This window comes from Phyllobates terribilis, unplaced genomic scaffold (assembly GCF_046119375.1).
Source record: "Phyllobates terribilis strain yellow unplaced genomic scaffold, ASM4611937v1 Scaffold_9__5_contigs__length_417890890, whole genome shotgun sequence".
Taxonomy (NCBI): domain Eukaryota; kingdom Metazoa; phylum Chordata; class Amphibia; order Anura; family Dendrobatidae; genus Phyllobates; species Phyllobates terribilis.
Window position 1 is genome coordinate 127362780 of NW_027362769.1, and position 20364 is coordinate 127383143.

The following is a 20364-nucleotide window of genomic DNA, read 5'->3' on the forward strand; positions in this document are numbered from 1 at the left end:
TTTTTTAAAAAGATGCAGAGAAATATTTTATCTCACAGAAAGAATCAGGTGTGATCCCGTGCTGTAATGTCTGTATACTCTTTTGCTTCCTCCCCTGCCCAGGAGCTGTGGTATGATCAGACCATGTTCCCGCATGGTCAGACACAGCCATTACACAGTACACAGCAGGGGCACATTTATAAGATTATCTCAGCACAGGAACATTTTATTTAAACACATCCGATTGTGGAAATTATTGTTATTCCAAGATTTATTGATTAAAAACCCCTTTAACTTACATCTGGATAATCTTGTAGATAATCTGGTCATAAAGGTAAAGTTTATTAGGAGCATCCAGAAAGGAGGGGAGTTAAGGGGGGCTTGTATATTGATGACCTATCCATCAATATTGGATGTGTGGGGGTCTGTTCCTCAGTGCACCCTTCGATCAGTTGTTGTCCTCTTCACTGACAGATGTGCACAGTGTAGTGACCATCTTTGGATGCTGCAGCTCCGCTTCTATTCACTTCTATAGGAGCTTCCGCACCCGAGAGTGGTCATAAAGCAGCGCTTAGAGCTGTGCTCCTCTGCTCCTATACAGCTGGCTGCAGCTACAAACAGCTGACTGACGGATCCTCACCGATGTAGGTGCATTACTGAATATTGGGCAGCAGCATTCATATTGGGGATGCTGAAAGGCCCCATCAGTCCTTCTACATAAATGAGTACCAGTACTATAAATGTAGGCTTCTCTGACGCTTCACATAGGATCTACCGTACTTACAGCGTAGGTGGTTTCACACGTCCGACATTAACGGTCTGAGCACCAAGCGCAGTACCCGGGCTGGACGCAGTCTCCATGTATGAACTTAAGAGCCTTATATATGTCTAGGAGTCTGTAAAGTGGAGTCAGGAGACCCGCGGCCGGTCCAGACATAGCGGTCCATACTCAGACCGTGAATACTGGACATGTGAAACCGTCTAAGTTATAAGTAGATCCTTATGAAACATCATTAAATCCTACTTAAAGAGGCTTTCCCATGCTCATAGGACGGCCCATAAATGTCTCATACATGTGGTCCCACTTATCCCTAGAACAATGATCCCTGGCCACGTCCTGCCGCAAGAGTGAACGGAGATGAGCTTTACTATTGTAGTTCCAGAACTCCCATATAAGTAAACGGGAGTCAGGGAATGATATAGCCCAGTGACCCCCCTCCCCTGGTATAACCCAGTGACTCCCCCCCCCCCTTGGTATATCCCATTGACCCCCTCCCCCCTGTATAGCCCAGTGGCTTACCCCTCGGTTTAGCCCAGTGACCCCCCCCATCCCGGTGTAGTCCAGTGACCCCTGCACCTCCTGGTATAACCCGGTGACTTCCTCTCCGGTATATCCCGGTGACTCCCTCTCCGGTATAGCCCGGTGACTTCCTCCCCGGTATAGCCCAGTGACCTTCCTCCCCGGTATAGCCCAGTGACTTCCTCCCCGGTATAGCCCGGTGACTTCCTCCCCGGTATAGCCCGGTGACTTCCTCCCCGGTATAGCCCAGTGATCTTCCTCCCCGGTATAGCCCAGTGATCTTCCTCCCCGGTATAGCCCAGTGACTTCCTCCCCAGAATAACCCATTGACTTCCTCCCCGGTATAGCCCAGTGACCTTCTCCCCCCTGGTATAGCCCAGTGACCTTCCTCCCCGGTATAGCCCAGTGACCTTCTCCCCCCTGGTATAGCCCAGTGACCTTCCTCCCCGGTATAGCCCAGTGACTTCCTCCCCCCTGGTATAGCCCAGTGACCTTCCTCTCCGGTATAGCCCAGTGACCTTCTCCCCCCCGGTATAGCCCAGTGACCTTCCTCCCCGGTATAGCCCAGTGACCTTCCTCCCCGGTATAGCCCAGTGACCTTCCTCCCCGGTATAGCCCAGTGACCTTCCTCCTCGGTATAGCCCAATGACTTCCTCCCCAACCCCCAGTGACCCCCCGCCGGTACAGCCCAGTGACCCCCTCCCCCTCCTGGTATAGCCCAGTGACCCCCTCCCCCTCCTGGTATAGCCCAGTGACCCCCTCCCCCTCCTGGTATAGCCCAGTGACCTTCCTCCCCGGTATAGCCCAGTGACTTCCTCCCCGGTATAGCCCAGTGACTTCCTCCCCGGTATAGCCCGGTGACTTCCTCCCCGGCAAAGCCCAGTGACCTTCCTCCCCGGCATAGCCCAGTGACCTTCCTCCCCCCTGGTATAGCCCAGTGACTTCCTCACCGGTACAGCCCAGTGACCTTCTCCCCCCCGGTATAGCCCAGTGACTGATTGTGAGCCCCAATGGGGACAGTGATGATGTCTGTGAAGCGCTGTGGAATTAATGGCGCCATATAAGTGAGTAAAATAAATAAAAAATAAATTCAGGAGCATTGCAGGATTGACACCAGGATAAAATATCACATATACATTTATTGCAATTGACTGGTCGTCTCTGGGGAATATTCCCACAAACCTAATTCTTTGTGCAGTTAAACGTTTTGCCATTTTAGAATTGACTTTCTGTAGGAATTCTTCATGCTTCTTGAGATCTCTGCTTGCTGTCACGGTGTATTTCAAGGGAATGTGATCTGTTCTGTTCATGACGTGATCACACCGGTCCAGTTATCAGATCTAGATCTTGTTGTCAGCTGGAAAACCTCCCTTGAAAAATATACACAGATAGCAATGTAAAAAGACTCATTATTGTCCATGAGAAGAATCGTTCATAACATGGAAAATGCCGCTATTAGCACTGACTGTTCAGTCTATCTAATACTTGAGAACCTTTATGACCAGGTAAATGGGAGCAGTTGTCCAGGACTTGTATATTGATGACGTATCATACCGGAGGTGGTCTGTCACCCATGGATCCCACAGTGGCTCTGTGGAGTGGCTGTTCTTGGGTGAAGCAGCTCACTTCAATAGTGCCCGAGGTGCAGTACCAAGTACGGCCACTACACGTGTATGGCGCTGCACTGATCACACTGCAAATCTGACCTCCATGGGAGCCGCATGCAGCTGATCGGTGGGACGCCGGGTGTCAGACCCCACTGATTACATATTCACGGCCTTTCCTTAGGATAGGCGATCAATATCTAATTTCCTGCCACTGTAAGAGACCATAAGTGCTCGTCCAATGTATGCTTTTCTCACAATTACTATTCAGAAGCAGTATACGGCTTTTGCTACATAGAGCATTTAATGCATGCACATGGCTTTATTTTAGGCTCACTATTACGAGTTACAACAGAATTATTCCGGAGCCTTGGAAGTCGTGAACAAAATCCTGGCCAGCCATCCGGGCTTCACCCCGGCTCTCATTAACGAAATGAGTCTCCAGCTCGCTCTGCAGGACTGGGACCAGACAGTGGAGACGGCACTAAGGTTCAGTACGCAGCGCTCGCACCGCCAGCAGAGCGTTACAGATATTGGGAATTGTGTGGGCTGCCGGCATTTCAGCTGCTAGGAAAACAGAGAAGAAGCAATTATGGAAGTAAATGGCTGAATCTGACAGTCATCAGTAGTTTAAACATTTTTTTTACCGGAAACCTTGTAGATTGTGTGCGAGTTGCATATAAAAACATCGCTATCTATTGTCACCGTCTCCTTAAGAGCACTTGCTCCTGTCAGTGTACTACATTTAAAGCAGATCTGTCACCAGAATTCACAATGCAAACTGCATACATTATTATTGGCCCTGAGACTGATGTGGCTGGTGTGCTTCTTTTGTATATCTATAGCTGAATAGCAGTATAATCTTTCATGAAATTTTATCTCAATGTGCCTGATTGACAACTCCTCACTGTCCCTCTCCCCTGCTGAGATCTCACCCTGCTCAGAACAAGTTGCAGCTGTTAGTCAAGTTGGGTGGGTAGTGACTGCATTTACTTGGATCCATGAGGTTTCACATTATATCTGGAACAATAAACTTTTCATCTCAATATCAGAACCAGGACGTCCTATGTCAGGTGAGGTTGTATGGGTGTCCTATGTCAGGTGAGGTTGTATGGGTGTCCTATGTCAGGTGAGGTTGTATGGGCGTCCTATGTCAGGTGAGGTTGTATGGGCGTCCTATGTCAGGTGAGGTTGTATGGGCTTCCTATGTCAAGTGAGGTTGTATGGGCGTCCTATGTCAGGTGAGGTTGTATGGGCGTCCTATGTCAGGTGAGGTTATATGGGTGTCCTATGTCAGGTGAGGATGTATGGGCGTCCTATGGCAGGTGAGGTTGTATGGGCGTCCTATGGCAGGTGAGGTTGTATGGGCGTCCTATGGCAGGTGAGGTTGTATGGGCGTCCTATGGCAGGTGAGGTTGTATGGGCGTCCTATGTCAGGTGAGGTTGTATGGGTGTACTATGTCAGGTGAGGATGTATGGGCGTCCTATGTCAGGTGAGGTATGGGCGTCCTATGGCAGGTGAGGTTGTATGGGCGTCCTATGGCAGGTGAGGTTGTATGGGCGTCCTATGGCAGGTGAGGTTGTATGGGCGCCCTATGGCAGGTGAGGTTGTATGGGCGTTCTATGGCAGGTGAGGTTGTATCGGCGTCCTATGGCAGGTGAGGTTGTATCGGCGTCCTATGGCAGGTGAGGTTGTATGGGCTTCCTATGGCAGGTGAGGTTGTATGGGGGTCCTATGGCTGGTGAGGTTGTATGGGCGTCCTATGTCAGGTGAGAATGTATGGGCGTCCTATGGCAGGTGAGGTTGTATGGGCATCCTGTGTCAGGTGAGGTTGTATCGGCGTCCTATGGCAGGTGAGGTTATATGGGTGTCCTATGTCAGGTGAGGATGTATGGGCGTCCTATGGCAGGTGAGGTTGTATGGGCGTCCTATGTCAGGTGAGGATGTATGGGCGTCCTATAGCAGGTGAGGTTGTATGGGCGTCCTATGGCAGGTGAGGTTGTATGGGCGTCCTATGGCACGTGAGGTTGTATGGGTGTCCTATGGCAGGTGAGGTTGTATGGGCGTCCTATAGCAGGTGAGGTTGTATGGGCGTCCTATGGCAGGTGAGGTTGTATGGGCGTCCTATGGCAGGTGAGGATGTATGGGCGTCCTATAGCAGGTGAGGTTGTATGGGCGTCCTATGGCAGGTGAGGTTGTATGGGCGTCCTATGGCAGGTGAGGTTGTATGGGCGTCCTATGGCAGGTGAGGTTGTATGGGCGTCCTATGTTAGGTGAGGATGTATGGGTGTCCTGTGTCAGGTGAGGTTTTATCGGCGTCCTATGGCAGGTGAGGTTGTATGGGCGTCCTATGGCAGGTGAGGTTGTATGGGCGTCCTATGACAGGTGAGGTTGTATCGGCGTCCTATGTCAGGTGAGGTTGTACCGTCGTCCTATGGCAGGTGAGGTTTTATCGGCGTCCTATGGCAGGTGAGGTTGTATGGGCGTCCTATGGCAGGTGAGGTTGTATGGGCGTCCTATGGCAGGTGAGGTTGTATGGGCGCCCTATGGCAGGTGAGGTTGTATGGGCGTCCTATGGCAGGTGAGGTTGTATGGGCGTCCTATGGCAGGTGAGGTTGTATGGGTGTCCTATGGCAGTTGAGGTTGTATGGGCGTCTTATGGCAGGTGAGGTTGTATGGGCATCCTGTGTCAGGTGAGGTTGTATCGGCGTCCTATGGCAGGTGAGGTTATATGGGTGTCCTATGTCAGGTGAGGATGTATGGGCGTCCTATGTCAGGTGAGGTTGTATGGGCGTCCTATGGCAGGTGAGGTTGTATGGGCGTCCTATGTTAGGTGAGGTTGTATGGGCGTCCTATGGCGGGTGAGGTTGTATGGGCGTCCTATGGCAGGTGAGGTTGTATGGGCGTCCTATGGCTGGTGAGGGTGTATGGGGATTTCTATGGCAGGTGAGGGTGTATGGGCGTCCTATGGCAGGTGAGGTTGTATGGGCGTCCTATGGCAGGTGAGGGTGTATGGGCGTCCTATGGCAGGTGAGGGTGTATGGGCATCCTGTGTCAGGTGAGGTTGTATCGGCGTCCTATGGCAGGTGAGGTTATATGGGTGTCCTATGTCAGGTGAGGATGTATGGGCGTCCTATGTCAGGTGAGGTTGTATGGGCGTCCTATGGCAGGTGAGGTTGTATGGGCGTCCTGTGTCAGGTGAGGTTTTATCGGCGTCCTATGGCAGGTGAGGTTGTATGGGCGTCCTATGGCAGGTGAGGTTGTATGGGCGTACTATGGCAGGTGAGGTTGTATCGGCGTCCTATGTCAGGTGAGGTTGTACCGTCGTCCTATGGCAGGTGAGGTTTTATCGGCGTCCTATGGCAGGTGAGGTTTTATCGGCATCCTATGGCAGGTGAGGTTGTATGGGCGTCCTATGGCAGGTGAGGTTGTATGGGCGTCCTATGGCAGGTGAGGTTGTATGGGCGTCCTATGGCAGGTGAGGTTGTATGGGCGTCCTATGGCAGGTGAGGTTGTATGGGCGTCCTATGGCAGTTGAGGTTGTATGGGCGTCCTATGGCAGGTGAGGTTGTATGGGCATCCTGTGTCAGGTGAGGTTGTATCGGCGTCCTATGGCAGGTGAGGTTATATGGGTGTCCTATGTCAGGTGAGGATGTATGGGCGTCCTATGGCAGGTGAGGTTGTATGGGCGTCCTATGTTAGGTGAGGTTGTATGGGCGTCCTATGGCGGGTGAGGTTGTATGGGCGTCCTATGGCAGGTGAGGTTGTATGGGCGTCCTATGGCAGGTGAGGTTGTATGGGCGTCCTATGGCAGGTGAGGTTGTATGGGCGTACTATGGCGGGTGAGGTTGTATGGGCGTCCTATGGCAGGTGAGGGTGTATGGGCGTCCTATGGCAGGTGAGGGTGTATGGGCGTCCTATGACAGGTGAGGGTGTATGGGGATTTCTATGGCAGGTGAGGGTGTATGGGCGTCCTATGGCAGGTGAGGTTGTATGGGCGTACTATGGCGGGTGAGGTTGTATGGGCGTCCTATGGCAGGTGAGGGTGTATGGGCGTCCTATGGCAGGTGAGGGTGTATGGGCGTCCTATGGCAGGTGAGGTTGTATGGGCGTCCTATGGCAGGTGAGGGTGTATGGGCGTCCTATGGCAGGTGAGGTTGTATGGGCGTCCTATGGCGGGTGAGGTTGTATGGGCGTCCTATGGTGGGTGAGGTTGTATGGGCGTCCTATGGCGGGTGAGGTTGTATGGGAGTCCTATGGCAGGTGAGGGTGTATGGGCATCCTATGGCGGGTGAGGTTGTATGGGCGTCCTATGGTGGGTGAGGTTGTATGGGCGTCCTATGGCGGGTGAGGTTGTATGGGCGTCCTATGGCAGGTGAGGGTGTATGGGCATCCTATGGCGGGTGAGGTTGTATGGGCGTCCTATGGCAGGTGAGGGTGTATGGGCGTCCTATGGCGGGTGAGGTTGTATGGGCGTCCTATGGCAGGTGAGGGTGTATGGGCGTCCTATGGCAGGTGAGGTTGTATGGGCGTCCTATGGCAGGTGAGGGTGTATGGGCATCCTATGGTGGGTGAGGGTGTATGGGCGTCCTATGGCAGGTGAGGGTGTATGGGCGTCCTATGGTGGGTGAGGGTGTATGGGCGTCCTATGGCAGGTGAGGTTGTATGGGCGTCCTATGGCAGGTGAGGTTGTATGGGCGTCCTATGGCGGGTGAGGTTGTATGGGCGTCCTATGGCGGGTGAGGTTGTATGGGCGTCCTATGGCGGGTGAGGTTGTATGGGCGTCCTATGGCGGGTGAGGTTGTATGGGTGGTCTCCGGAGCTGATCCTGCTCCATATACTGTTTTTTTCAGCCAATACTTGCTTTTAAAGCAACGACCAGAGAACGCTCCAGTCGCTGCTGTTTCACTATTTGGATGCAACTGTTCATCTCTAGTAGCTGAATGATCAGTTGGGTAGTCAGTGTAGCCACTGGGCTAACAAGGAACCTATCGCCTCCATCTTGGTGCGCCTATGATTGTAGTAGTTCCTCACGGATTCAAGTTTTCTAGGAAAAATTAATTAAAAATTTATTTGAAAAACATAACATTTATACCATCCCGTCCCCAATTCAACACAAACAATCGGCAGAGAGAAAAAATATCGAAATCTGATCTACTTTGATAGCTGCATGGCAATGCTTGTCCACTGGGTGGCAGTGTTGTAGGTGAAATCCGCTCCTTTATGTTCTGTTGACTCATAGAATCATAGAATCATAGAATGGTAGAGTTGGAAGGGACCTCCTGGGTCATCTGGTCCAACCCCCTGCTCAAAGCAGGATTCACTAAATCATCTCAGACAGATGTCTGTCCAGCCTCTGTTTGAAGGCGTCCATTGAAGGGGAACTCACCACCTCTCGTGGCAGCCTGTTCCACTCATTAATCACCCTAACTGTCAAAAAGTTTTTTCTAATATCTAATCTGTGTCTCCTCCCATTTAGTTTCATCCCATTGCTTCTAGTCTTTCCTTGTGCAAATGAGAATAAAGATGATCCTTCTACAATGTGACAGCCCTTGACATATTTGTAGACAGCTATTAAGTCTCCTCTCCATTCGTATCTACAATGCAGACACTGCGATATATGGATCCAGCGTCATAGTATATACAGTGCACAGGATGAGATGGGCAGCACACTCTATACCTTCCTGGATGATAACATGCAAACGTCACTATTCATCTCCCGCCTGCTAATATCTATAGAACAACCCCATATTAAATGATAGGATCTACCTGTCACTGTGACAGATGTGGCAGTATTGAGAGTCAATGTGAATCTAATTACCCTGTGCTATTTTTTATTCCTCTGTGGGAGGAATCAGGTTCATTCTTTCCTTTATTTGGACAGTTATGCTGTGAAGAAGGTCACAGTTGCAGTGTTGGGGTGACCCAGACCATCTTATTCTTATGATGCTCATGCAATGTGTCATGGGAAGATGGAGTAACGTAAAGCATTTTCCACCCAACAGTAATATTATACATTTTCAGAATTTTTATTCTATTGAAAGTTTTTTTTTTTAGTTACAGTGCATTGTGAAAGTATTTGCCCCCTTGAACTTTTCTACCTTTTGCCACATTTCTGGCTTCAAACATAAAGATATAAAATTCTATTTTTTTTTGGGAAGAATCAACAACAAGTGGGACACAATCGTGAAGTGGAGCGAAATTTATTGGATATTTTTAACTTTTTTAACAAATTAAAAGCTGAATAGTGGGGCGTGCAATATTATTCGGCCCCCTTGAGTTAATACTTTGTAGCGCCACTTTTTGTTGCGATTACAGCTGCAAGTCGCTTGGGGTATGTCTCTATCAGTTTTGCACATCGAGAGGCTGATATTCTTGCAAATTCTTCCTTGCAAAACAGCTCGAGCTCATTGAGGTTGGATGGAGGGCGATTGTGAACAGCAGTTTTCAGCTCTTTCCACAGATTCTCGATTGGATTCAGGTCTGGACTTTGACTTGGCCATTCTAACACCTGGATGCGTTTATTTTTGAGCAATTCCATTGTAGATTTTGCTTTATGTTTGGGATCATTGTCTTGTTGGAATATAAATCTCCGTCCCAGTCTCAGGTCTTTTGCAGACTCCAACAGTATTTCTTCCAGAATGCTCCTGTATTTGGCTCCATCCATTTTCCCATCAATTTTAACCATCTTCCCTGTCCCTGCTGAAGAAAAGCAGGCCCAAACCATGATGCTGCCACCACCATGTTTGACTGTGGGGATGGTGTTTTGAGGGTGATGAGCTGTGTTGCTTTTACACCAAACATATAGTTTTGCATTGTGGCCAAAAAGTTCGATTTGGGTTTCATCTGACCAGAGCACCTTATTCCACATGTTTGGTGTCTCCCAGGTGGCTTGTGTCAAACTTCAAACGAGACTTTTTATGGATATCTTTGAGAAATGGCTTTCTTCTTGCCATTCTTCCATAAAGGCCAGATTTGTGCAGTGTATGACTGATTGTTGTCCTATGGACCGACTCTCCCACCTCAGCTGTAGATCTCTGCAGCTCATCCAGAGTGATCATGGGCCTTTTGGCTGCATCTCTGATCAGTCTTCTCCTTGTTTGAGATGAAAGTTTAGAGGGACGGCCGGGTCTTGGTAGATTTGCAGTGGTCTGATACTCCTTCCATTTCAATATGATCGCTTGCACACTGCTCCTTGAGATGTTTAAAACTTGGGAAATCTTTTTGTATCTAAATCCGGCTTTATACTTCGGCACAACAGTATCTCGGCGCTGCCTGGTGTGTTCCTTGGTCTTCATGATGCTCTCTGCACTTGAAACAGACCCCTGAGACTATCACAGAGCAGGTGCATTTATACCGAGACCTGATTACACACAGGTGGATTCTACTTATCATTACCAGTCATTTAGGACGACATTGGATCCTTCAGAGATCCTCACTGAACTTCTGCACTGAAAGTAAAGGGGCGGAATAATATTGCACGCCCCACTTTTCAGTTTTTAATTTGTTAAAAAAGTTTAAAATATCTAATAAATTTCGTTCCACTTCACGATTGTGTCCCACTTGTTGTTGATTCTTCCCCCCAAAAAAAAATAGAATTTTACATCTTTATGCTTGAAGCCATAAATGTGGCAAAAGGTAGAAAAGTTCAAGGGGGCCAAATACTTTCACAATGCACTGTATATCTTAACTTATGTTCATCCAAGAAACCCCTGATCACCAATCCGTAGGTAAGGTGATAACTTATTGATCAATGGGGTCCTACCGCTGGGACCGTTAACTCCTCTCTGGGGCTGACAAGCGCTTTGCTCGGCTTTTTCCGCCAACCCCATAGAGAGTAAATTGATCGTCAGTTGGGTGTCCGACCTGCTGCTCCATTTTGTAAAGGGGGTAAAATGCCCCATTAGGGATAAAATTCCCTGTTTTGCTGATCAGTGATGGTATAAGTTGTCGGACCCTCACCGAACAGTAAGTTGGATGTAGCTGTCCTGTAGCTACATCACACGTTATCTGAGATATTTGTGAAGCATTGGCTGACAGGACATTGCTTATTTGTTTGTTTTTTTACATAAAATGTAATCAGTCACCGGCTTTAACAGTACAAGTTGCACACATTTTTTCAATAGATCTTAAACCCGATGAGGCTGGTGTACTTACTTTGAGAATCATCGTCAGAATGGTATACAATACGTTTTGAAAGTCTAAACTCAATCTCTGCCCAACTGGTCTGATTGACAGCTCCTCAGTGTCCCTCCTGCATGCTGCTGCTGAATTCTTACACTGCTCAGTACAATCTGCAGTTCTCAGGCTGACTGAGTGGGTGGGCAGAGACAGAAAACACTTGGACTCATGAGTTCTTTTTGTGGCTGGACTCATAAACTACTGATTTTGTACTCAGGACTATACAGCCATTCTGATGTGGCTTTTCAAAGTAAGTACATCAGCCTCATCAGGGCGAAGATTAAATAATGTGTGCAGTTTATATTGTGAAATCTGGTGACAGATCTGTTTACTGTTCTCCGCTGCTTTCATCTGATCACATGCACAGTTCTTCTAATATATCTGTCTCTGTACATGGATGGTAAAAAAATATAAACTATTCTCAGACAGATAATGTATAAAAATCTGACATTGTCTTTTTTCTCCCATAGGTTACTACACAAGGACAGCCATAACCTGGAAGCCATCAGGATGTTGGGGATTCATTACTTGTGCAGAGAAGGAAATATTCCCGAGGTAAGAGAAGAAACCGCTCTGCACTGTTTCTGGTGTCGGTGCTCAGACCGGCCGGCTGTATACTGGCTGCTCTTTCCTTTAAATTCAACTTATATATTTTTTTTATTTTTGCTAGAGTCATTTTCAAGAGCCACAATAAACTGAAAAACCTGATTTTGTGTTATTTCTGTGTTAAAAAAGCAATTTTTTTTCCCTCCATCAAATTTTCTATGTTGCTAATTTCTACGTTTAAAAAAACTTCTTTCAATTTTCACATTGGCCGCTAAACCTAAAAGCAGACTCATCCTTTCTGTTCTGTAATACTTCACAGCAGTCTCATTATCATCACAGACAGGGTTACATGACAAATGTCACCTTGATGCAAGATAAATAACTCAGAACCCACCATTTAAATAGGTGATATTACAGCTCACCTACTCCTCCTCCCTCCGCAATGACCTTTGCCTAGGTCAGAGCATGCATAGAAAGCTTTCCTATACAGGTCAATAGGGTCAGTCAGTCTATTCCTGCTGAAAAGAAAGGAAATATGAGTCTAATATTAAGCCTCGTTGCCAGTGTGAAAATTACAAGATTTCTATTTATTTTTTTTTCAAATGTAGAAAGTAATTTGCAAAAAAAAATTATAAAAAAACTATTTATGTTCTGGGCTGTCGGGGGTCAGGGTCACACTTTATTCATAGTCCAGGGTCTGTGGTCCTTAGCCGTTGGTTCTGCTCCGTATTTTTTTTCTTTGCCACCGTATGTGACTCCCATCTCTTATCTCTCATTACCCCCCTGTTATTCCCCATCGCCCCCTGTCACCTCTGGTTATTTCCTACAACCCCATCTTACCCTCTGATACCTTTTTCTCTTGCTCTCTCCTCCTGCCGGAGTTAGTGTAAGAGCTTTGTTATGTTGTGTTGAGAGCAGCGCAGGGAAGCAACAATAGAGATCAGAATCAGTAGGGATCGGCAGGATTATTAATTTCTGTGGAAAACCACTATCGGTGTATGGGGCCACACTGCACAAATTGTGTAATGCATCGTGGCACACGACATTAATAGCCTAACCTGTCAGCCGTCGTGTTAACAATGGGAACAAGTTTTAGGCAAGTAAAGGATCATCAATTCATCATCTCTTAGGACATAGAATTTTTGTAGACGAATAAAGAACACAATCGACACCAGGGCTTTGGTATAAAAATATATATCTCTTATTTACAATATTTACACTATGTACAAAATATAAAAAAATATATCAATAGAGTAAAAATATAAAAGTAAATATAAAACTCAGTAAAAATAACAATAGGTGGTGAAAATGATGCATAGATGGTACTGGCAGGCGCAAGATAGGCTTAAATGGTACAGGCTGGTGGTAGTTAGACATTGATGGTACTTGCAGGTGGTAGTTAGGCGTTGATGGTACTGGCAGGTGGTAGTTAGCCGATGGTACTGGCAGGTGGTAGTTAGACATTGATGGTACTTGCAGGTGGTAGTTAGGCGTTGATGATACTGGCAGGTGGTAGTTAGCCGATGGTACTGGCAGGTGGTAGTTAGACATTGATGGTACTTGCAGGTGGTAGTTAGGCGTTGATGGTACTGGCAGGTGGTAGTTAGGCGTTGATGGTACTGGCAGGTGGTAGTTAGGCGTTGATGGTACTGGCAGGTGGTAGTTAGGCGTTGATGGTACTGGCAGGTGGTAATTAGGCATTGATGGTACTGACTGGTTGTAATTAGGCGTTGATGGTACTGGCTGGTGGTAGTTCGGCATTGATGGTACTGGCTGGTAGTAATTAGGCATAGTTGTTGGTAGCAGATGGATGTTAGCCACTTTGGTATAAAAAATATAGATCTCTTATTTATAATAAATATAATATACAAAAATAGAAATAGAATAAAAAATATAAAAATCATTATTAAAATAAATGCTCAAACATTAATTAAATCTAAAAATATCAATGGATGAATAAGAAAAAACTAGTCCTATAAATAAAATAGATAATAGAAATATCCTAAATGATGGTGGCAGCTGGCGGTTGATCTTGGCATTTAGTGGCAGCTTTTCTTGTATGGTTGGAGTGGCTGGTGGTCATAGCTGGTGATGCAGTCACCACCTAGAACAAGAAACAAAAAGAAAACCAAAGTTTAGTGAAATCTTCATTCGCAGCAAACATATAATTATGGTTCTTTTCACCATTCCTGGCCACTGTGATGTGTCGGACTTTGTTACAATATGTTGCATGTCATTATCTTATGTGTTTCCCAATCGCTCGGTCCTCCTCTCCATTCCCCCACAGAGAAATGAAGGCAGCGGCGCTCTGCCTTACCTCATCACTATTCTTTTTTGCTCTTTTCTTCGGGGGCGGCTTGCTGGTCTTATTAGCTCTTTTCCTTGAGTTTTGAGTTTTTTGCTCTTTTCCTTGAGTTTTCCTTGAGCTCTTTTCCTCTTTTGTATTTTTAGCTCTGAAAATGAATATAAGGTCCTGACGTTCTACATGTGTAACGGAGAAGAAATAAGCTCTTGAGATGAGGTTATAGAGTGAGGCCGGGGCCATCGCTGTAACTCACTGCTCAGTTGCTCTGCGCTCCTCCCAATTCCTTGATAAATCCATAAGAGCGACCGCTGCAACAATCTCTTCTCTGTTTAGATTAGACAATGAATACATTAGGGTTAGCCGTGCATTTGGCTCAGATGCAGCCAGTCGCATTCAGTCATGGGTCTGATGGGAGAGAGTTGCTGCTTTGACGTACACCAGCTATGAGGCTTAAGAGACGTCGGGTATTTGTATGTATTTTGTATATTTATGTCTCAGTCATCTCCTGAGTGACATATTGGGGAATCTGGACTCTATTGGGGTTGTTTAATGCTATGATGATTATAAGTTACGTTTTATCCCTTTCTCAGTGAGTCTGTGTAACGGAGAAGAAATAAGAAGTTCAGATGAAGTTATAGAGTGAGGCTGGGGCCATCGCTGAGTGTAACTCACTGGTTAGGGATTCTCTTCTCCTCAAATTGTCTTGACATTTCCACAAGAGCGAGCGATGCGTCAATCTCCTCTCTATTTAGAGAAGACAATGAATGCATTTAGAACTGTGAGATTTTGCACTTAATGTATAAAGAAACAAGACCCCTTCTACCCCTGATACATGGACATAAAAGTTAATGACCCTCTGACACGGCAGGTACAGTACTATACAAATGGTGACTTACGTTGTGTACAGTCTGCCGTCTGCTTCTGTATCGGGATCTCCGATCTCAGGGAGTACGGCGGTCTGTTCCAAGATGTATTTTAGTGTTCTTCCCTTTCTTGGGTATACTGTTTCAAGACGACGAACAACTACTATTGGAGAAAATGGGGATTATTAGGAGAATTATCTCCTTAGGAAATGATAGCAGCCGATTTGGGGTTTAAATTTTACGTTGAACTTCCTTCCTGAAGGTTTTCTCCCCTTATCAATAATTTAGATCTATTTTACTATGGATATTGGTGATAATAAATATCAGCAAATATCTGTTAATCCAGCACTTGTCAGGCTGCTCTAATACCATATTAAAGGGGACCTGTGACTCAATTCATCCTGCCCAATCCACGGACAGCATAAATCAGAGCCTGGTTACACGATTTCAGCCAGGTATGTTTTTCTCTAAAAATGCTGTTGTGTTTCAGAGAAAACATAATTTAAGGAGTCGTCCGTCTCCCTGCCACCGTCCAGTGACCATCCTGGGTTATCCCTGCTGTTGATTGACCGATCGCTCCCTATATTCACACTTGAGAGACCTATCAATCAACTAGAGTGGTGCGGGGAAAAGCCACTGGAGCATTTCAGAAAAAAACATACCTGGCTGCAGTCGTGCACCAAGCTCAGACTCATGCTGCCCATAGTTCGGGAAGTATTTATCTAATGACCGGGGTTCTTGTTAAAGGAACTTTATTGTACAGCTATTTTAGGTCTTCATTTTACACTTACATGGTTTTTCCTTTTCCCAGAAAAAGTTGAGCAGGCCATCACCTACAAATTCCTTGTATCTGGCCCCTTTATTTGCTCTGGTAGACCTTCTTTCAGTCATAATTGGGGATAACAATCTCGATTTTGGTTCTCACTTCACAGAAAGCGAATATGAAATGTCGCGTTTTCACTGTGTCAGTAAAGCGGTTACTGGCGGAATGTCCGGTTGCCATAGAGATGGAATGTTTGGATTGTTGCATCATGAGGCAGTTTGTGATGCCATCGCTCACTGGTCACCACTACTTGCTGCAGGGTCGTATTCACCTCTTATTTAAAGTGCCCCTGTCTTCTAAATACTGTTTTTGCATGCAGTCACATATAATAATGATATATTGTATAATTTGATGAAGAATGTATTGACTTTCACATGTTTCTTCATCAAAATATTACATAATTAAATAAATAGAAGACATTCTCCTCCCCCTATGATGTAAAATATGGTATCTTCCACTAAATGCTGGTAGCTCATTGGCTGGTAATTTGATTATCTTGGCAACATGGAGCGCAATTATTTAAAGGCCTCCCCTGAAGTTATTTCCACCCATAGACTCATCATAGAGAGACACTTTTATTCTGATTTATTTTATTCATTTTTTTTTTAAGTAAAACATAACTCCAATAAAAAGTGGTTGAGAGTCTCTTTTTTTAGTCTGATGCAAATGTATTGCCATAAGCTGTGCCAGAAAACAAGCTGTTTTGTTAAAGTATAAGAATGTGTCCCTTGGTATTTTTACATAGGACTGCAGAGTTATATTAACTCATTGGTTATCATGGTACACAAAAGAAACAGTTAAAGAGGCTCCCATGAAAGAGTCAGCGGCACTCACCCAGTACAGGTTCAGGTCCCCCCTTTCATTATTGCCTCCTGATAGCGGCCTCCGCTCATTACACTGATACTCCTAGAAATGTAGCGAGCGGCTTCAGAGCGGAGGAGAGGATCCTGTCTTCAGTGCATCACAGAATAGGTCAGGATCACCGCTGACATTGACCTATTGTGTGATGCACTGAAGACAGGAGGAGGAGCTCGTAACTGACCCTCTCCTCCTCTCTGAAGCCGCTGTCTACACTTCTGGGTGCATCAGTGTATGGAGTGGTGGCTGCTGTGTGCCCTCCGCTGACTCCTGCATAGTCTGTGTGCACACACAGCACTGATGTGGGGGTTCAGGCAGCGTTCTCTATGGGCAGGCGAGTGATGCCAATCAGAGTCAGGGGAACTGCTCAAAATGGAAATTGAGGGGTGTAAAAGTGAGCTCTTGGCCACTGAAAGGGTCCAGTCAATCCCCCTCATTTGCTTATGGAGTTAAACGAGTTTTAAAAGTAATTACAGCAATGAAATATACACTCCTCATATGATTTTTATAATGGCTAAGTCTCCTACTTAATTGTTTAATTTTGATTTTTGGGGTGACAAACTCCTTTTAACGGGTCAAAGGCCCCCAGTCTTTTGAAATGGTGGCCACCGTGTATGTCATTAGTACTTGCGTCTCCTTGCTTCTGCAGTGTGTTATTACTCTGCTCTTTGACATGAAAAATATATATGTTGGCAGCCATCAGTCACCGTGTTTGTATGCGATGCCGTGAAGAATGGAGGATGCCAATCCAGTAGTAAGTGGTTTATGGGTCCTAATTAATCCTTAGACTAATAAACCTCTTACTACTGGATTGGCATCCTCCACTCTTTCATTGTAGCGCAGAACAACCAATTTTCTCCTTTTTATGCATTCTTCTTAAATTAAGCCCACTGATGGCATTGTCCAGCCTAAATCGATAAGTCTGCAGTCATTCTGTGTGACTGCAGACTTATGAATCCCCCCAGTGCAATCACTGTGCATAGTGAGGATTCGCCAATTTCTTTGCCGAGACAGGCGGGTACGTATGGTTATGTATACACTTGTATGGAGCGAGGCTGCTCCCTGTCTAGTGACGTGGTTGTCCACTAGTCGGGCTCTGGCTGGGAGTGTGCATAACGCATCCATACCCTCCTGTCCCAGCTCAGAAACCGGCAAACTGGAGAGATTCATGATACTGCAGTCACACAGAGTGACTGTAGACTTATCGATTTAGACCAGACAACCCCTTTAAAGGGGTTATTCACTGATGTACATCTCCTTTTGAATGCCATCACTGGACTTAATTTAAAGGAGAATGCATAAAAAGAAGGAGCAAATGGGTTGTTCTGCTCTGCCATGAAAGAGTGGAGGATGCCAATCCAGTAGTAAGAGGTTTATTAGTCTAAGGACTAATTAGGACTAATAAACCACTTATACTGGATTGGCATCCTCCATTCTTTCACAGCAGTGCAGAAAAACCCATTTGCTCCTTCTTTTCTGCATTCATCTCCTCGTGGGTCTGCAGCAGCCTTAAGCGCTATAAGTGGTTGTGTGCACACAAGCAAATCAGCTGAGCACATTTTGTGCATTTCTATTTATTTTGTTACCCAGATAAGACCCTATTTGTGCTTTTGTTTTTTCCAGTGTTTTTCCTTTTCGTAATTTAAAGGAGAAAAAGCGCATACAAGTCTACTGGATAGGTGACTCTTTTCCGCTCCGAGGTCTGTGTCCCCCCGTGATCTTATGGTATTATTATGTCACACAAGTGCTGTAACCCTTCAAAGTTCCCATTTTTGCAGATGGAGCAGTTACGTCTGACTAACTGTGAGCACTGCAGTCCATCAACGGCTGCTGATTGACTGCATCGCTCACGTGACATAAACAATGTCATGAGATCGGTGTAGCACACAGGTCTTGGAGCAGAGAAGCAGTGCTGGTTTGTGAGGTAAGTATACTTATGAATATAAAGTGGTCACCTGGCAGCTATAAAAATGGCTTCCTCGGATATGCCTACCACTCCATTTACCAGATACCAGTGGTTGTCCTTCACCCTTTAACCAATGCGTAGGAATCTGGATTTACACAGGGGCCACTGGGCTGGAGCAACGTGGTTATCTGCTGGCCGGTGGTGCAGGCTGGCAGAAGTGGTCAGATCCCCTAGCACCAAGCTGTGTAGATTCTGCAAGTGTGGTCCAGGGCTCCACTTCCACTGGGATTGAATCAAGCACTCAAATAAATTAAGCTCAAATAGGGTGATGTTAAAATGGCCCTTTCATTGCGTCTCCACCTAAAAGTACATAAAGTGCGATAATGGCGACGTTTCAGCCGGCTACTGACCTTTTTCCTGCCATAACCACTATCGTCCACATGTCGGATTTGCGCATCATATCGTAAGAACCACAGTTCACAATTTGAACAGCCGCAGGTCAATCAATGGGGTAATTTGTGTCAGGTTTTTCAAGTTGCTTTTCCTGTGCAGATTCTGTAGAAATGCTGCTTTATCTAACTAATATTTTCCATCCCATATGAATTTCACTGCCAAAGACTCCTTCACATACATAGTTTGCAGATTGTCATCTGTGCTAACAAGGTTTTCAGTTTGGAATCTGTAGTAAAATTTGTGTCATAACCTTGAATTTGAGCATGAAACTATATAAAATCCTTGGCTGGCGGGGTCAGGGTCACACGTTCTTCACAGCACAGGGCCATGATCCTTAGCTGTCGGTTCTGCTCTGTCTTCCTCTCTCTGCTACAGACTGTCACTCCCCTTCATCCATCTGGAATATCTCATTACCCCCTGTTATTTCTTATCGCCCCATTATTATCCTTTCTATTTAACCTCTTCTCCGCCGTGTGATTTTTCCATTTTTTTAGTTTTTTTTCCTCCCCTTCTTCAAAGAGACATAACTTTTTTATTTTTCCGTCCACATAGCCGTATGAGGGCTTGTTTTTTGCAAGGCGAGTTGTACTTTTTAATGACATCATTCATTTTACCACATAGTGTACTGGAAAATGGGAAAAATAATCCAAGTGCTTTGAAATTGAAAAAAAAGTGTAAATCCACAATTGTTTTTTTGTTTACCATATTCGCTATATGTTGAAACTGACCGGTCAGTATGATTCTGCAGGTCAGTGTGAGTACGAGTAAGTGCTGAAAAAAATTCAGAAACTTGTAAAGAAAAAAAAATTGCTTTTGTCCCCATTTTTCAAGACCTGCAACGTTTTCATTTTTAGGGATATAGTGCTGTGAAATGGCTACTGTATTTTTCGGACCATAAGGCACACCCCAAATATTGAGGTGGAAAATGGAAAAAAAATATTTTCTATAAGATGGGGACCCGTGTTATAGTCTGAATAGGTACGGTATCTAACCTGGGGGGCGGTGGAGCGAGGGTCACAGGAGGCAGAGTCCATCAGAAAGCCGACGGCTTCAGCAGAAGAGGTGAGAAGCTTTGGAGCCTGTGCCGGGCCGGGGCCTGTGCCTGGCTGGGCCCTTAGCCTGGCCGGTTCCTGTGCTGGGGCTTGTGGCTGGGGCCGGGGCTTCTGGCTGGGGCTGAGGCCGGGGCATCTGGTTGGGGCTGGGGCCGGGCCGAGGCCTCTGGCTGCTGCTGAAAAGAAAGGAAGTATGAGTCTAATACTAAGCCTCTTTGTCAGCGTGAAAATTACAAGATTTCTATTTTTTTTTTTTTTCAAATGTAGAAAGTAATTTGAAAAAAATATATATATATATTGTAGGGATTTGTACTCACTGAGCAGCGTTGAAGGTAGGCACAGGTTCCCACAGTGATGCAGTCCACGGGTTCAAACAAACTGGTGGTTTATTTAGTGTCCATACACCAGTGAAGAAACAAAAGTAACAGCCTTTTACTGGCACAAAAAGGAATAATAGAACAAAGCTCAAAATAACAAGTCCATGCAGCACGGC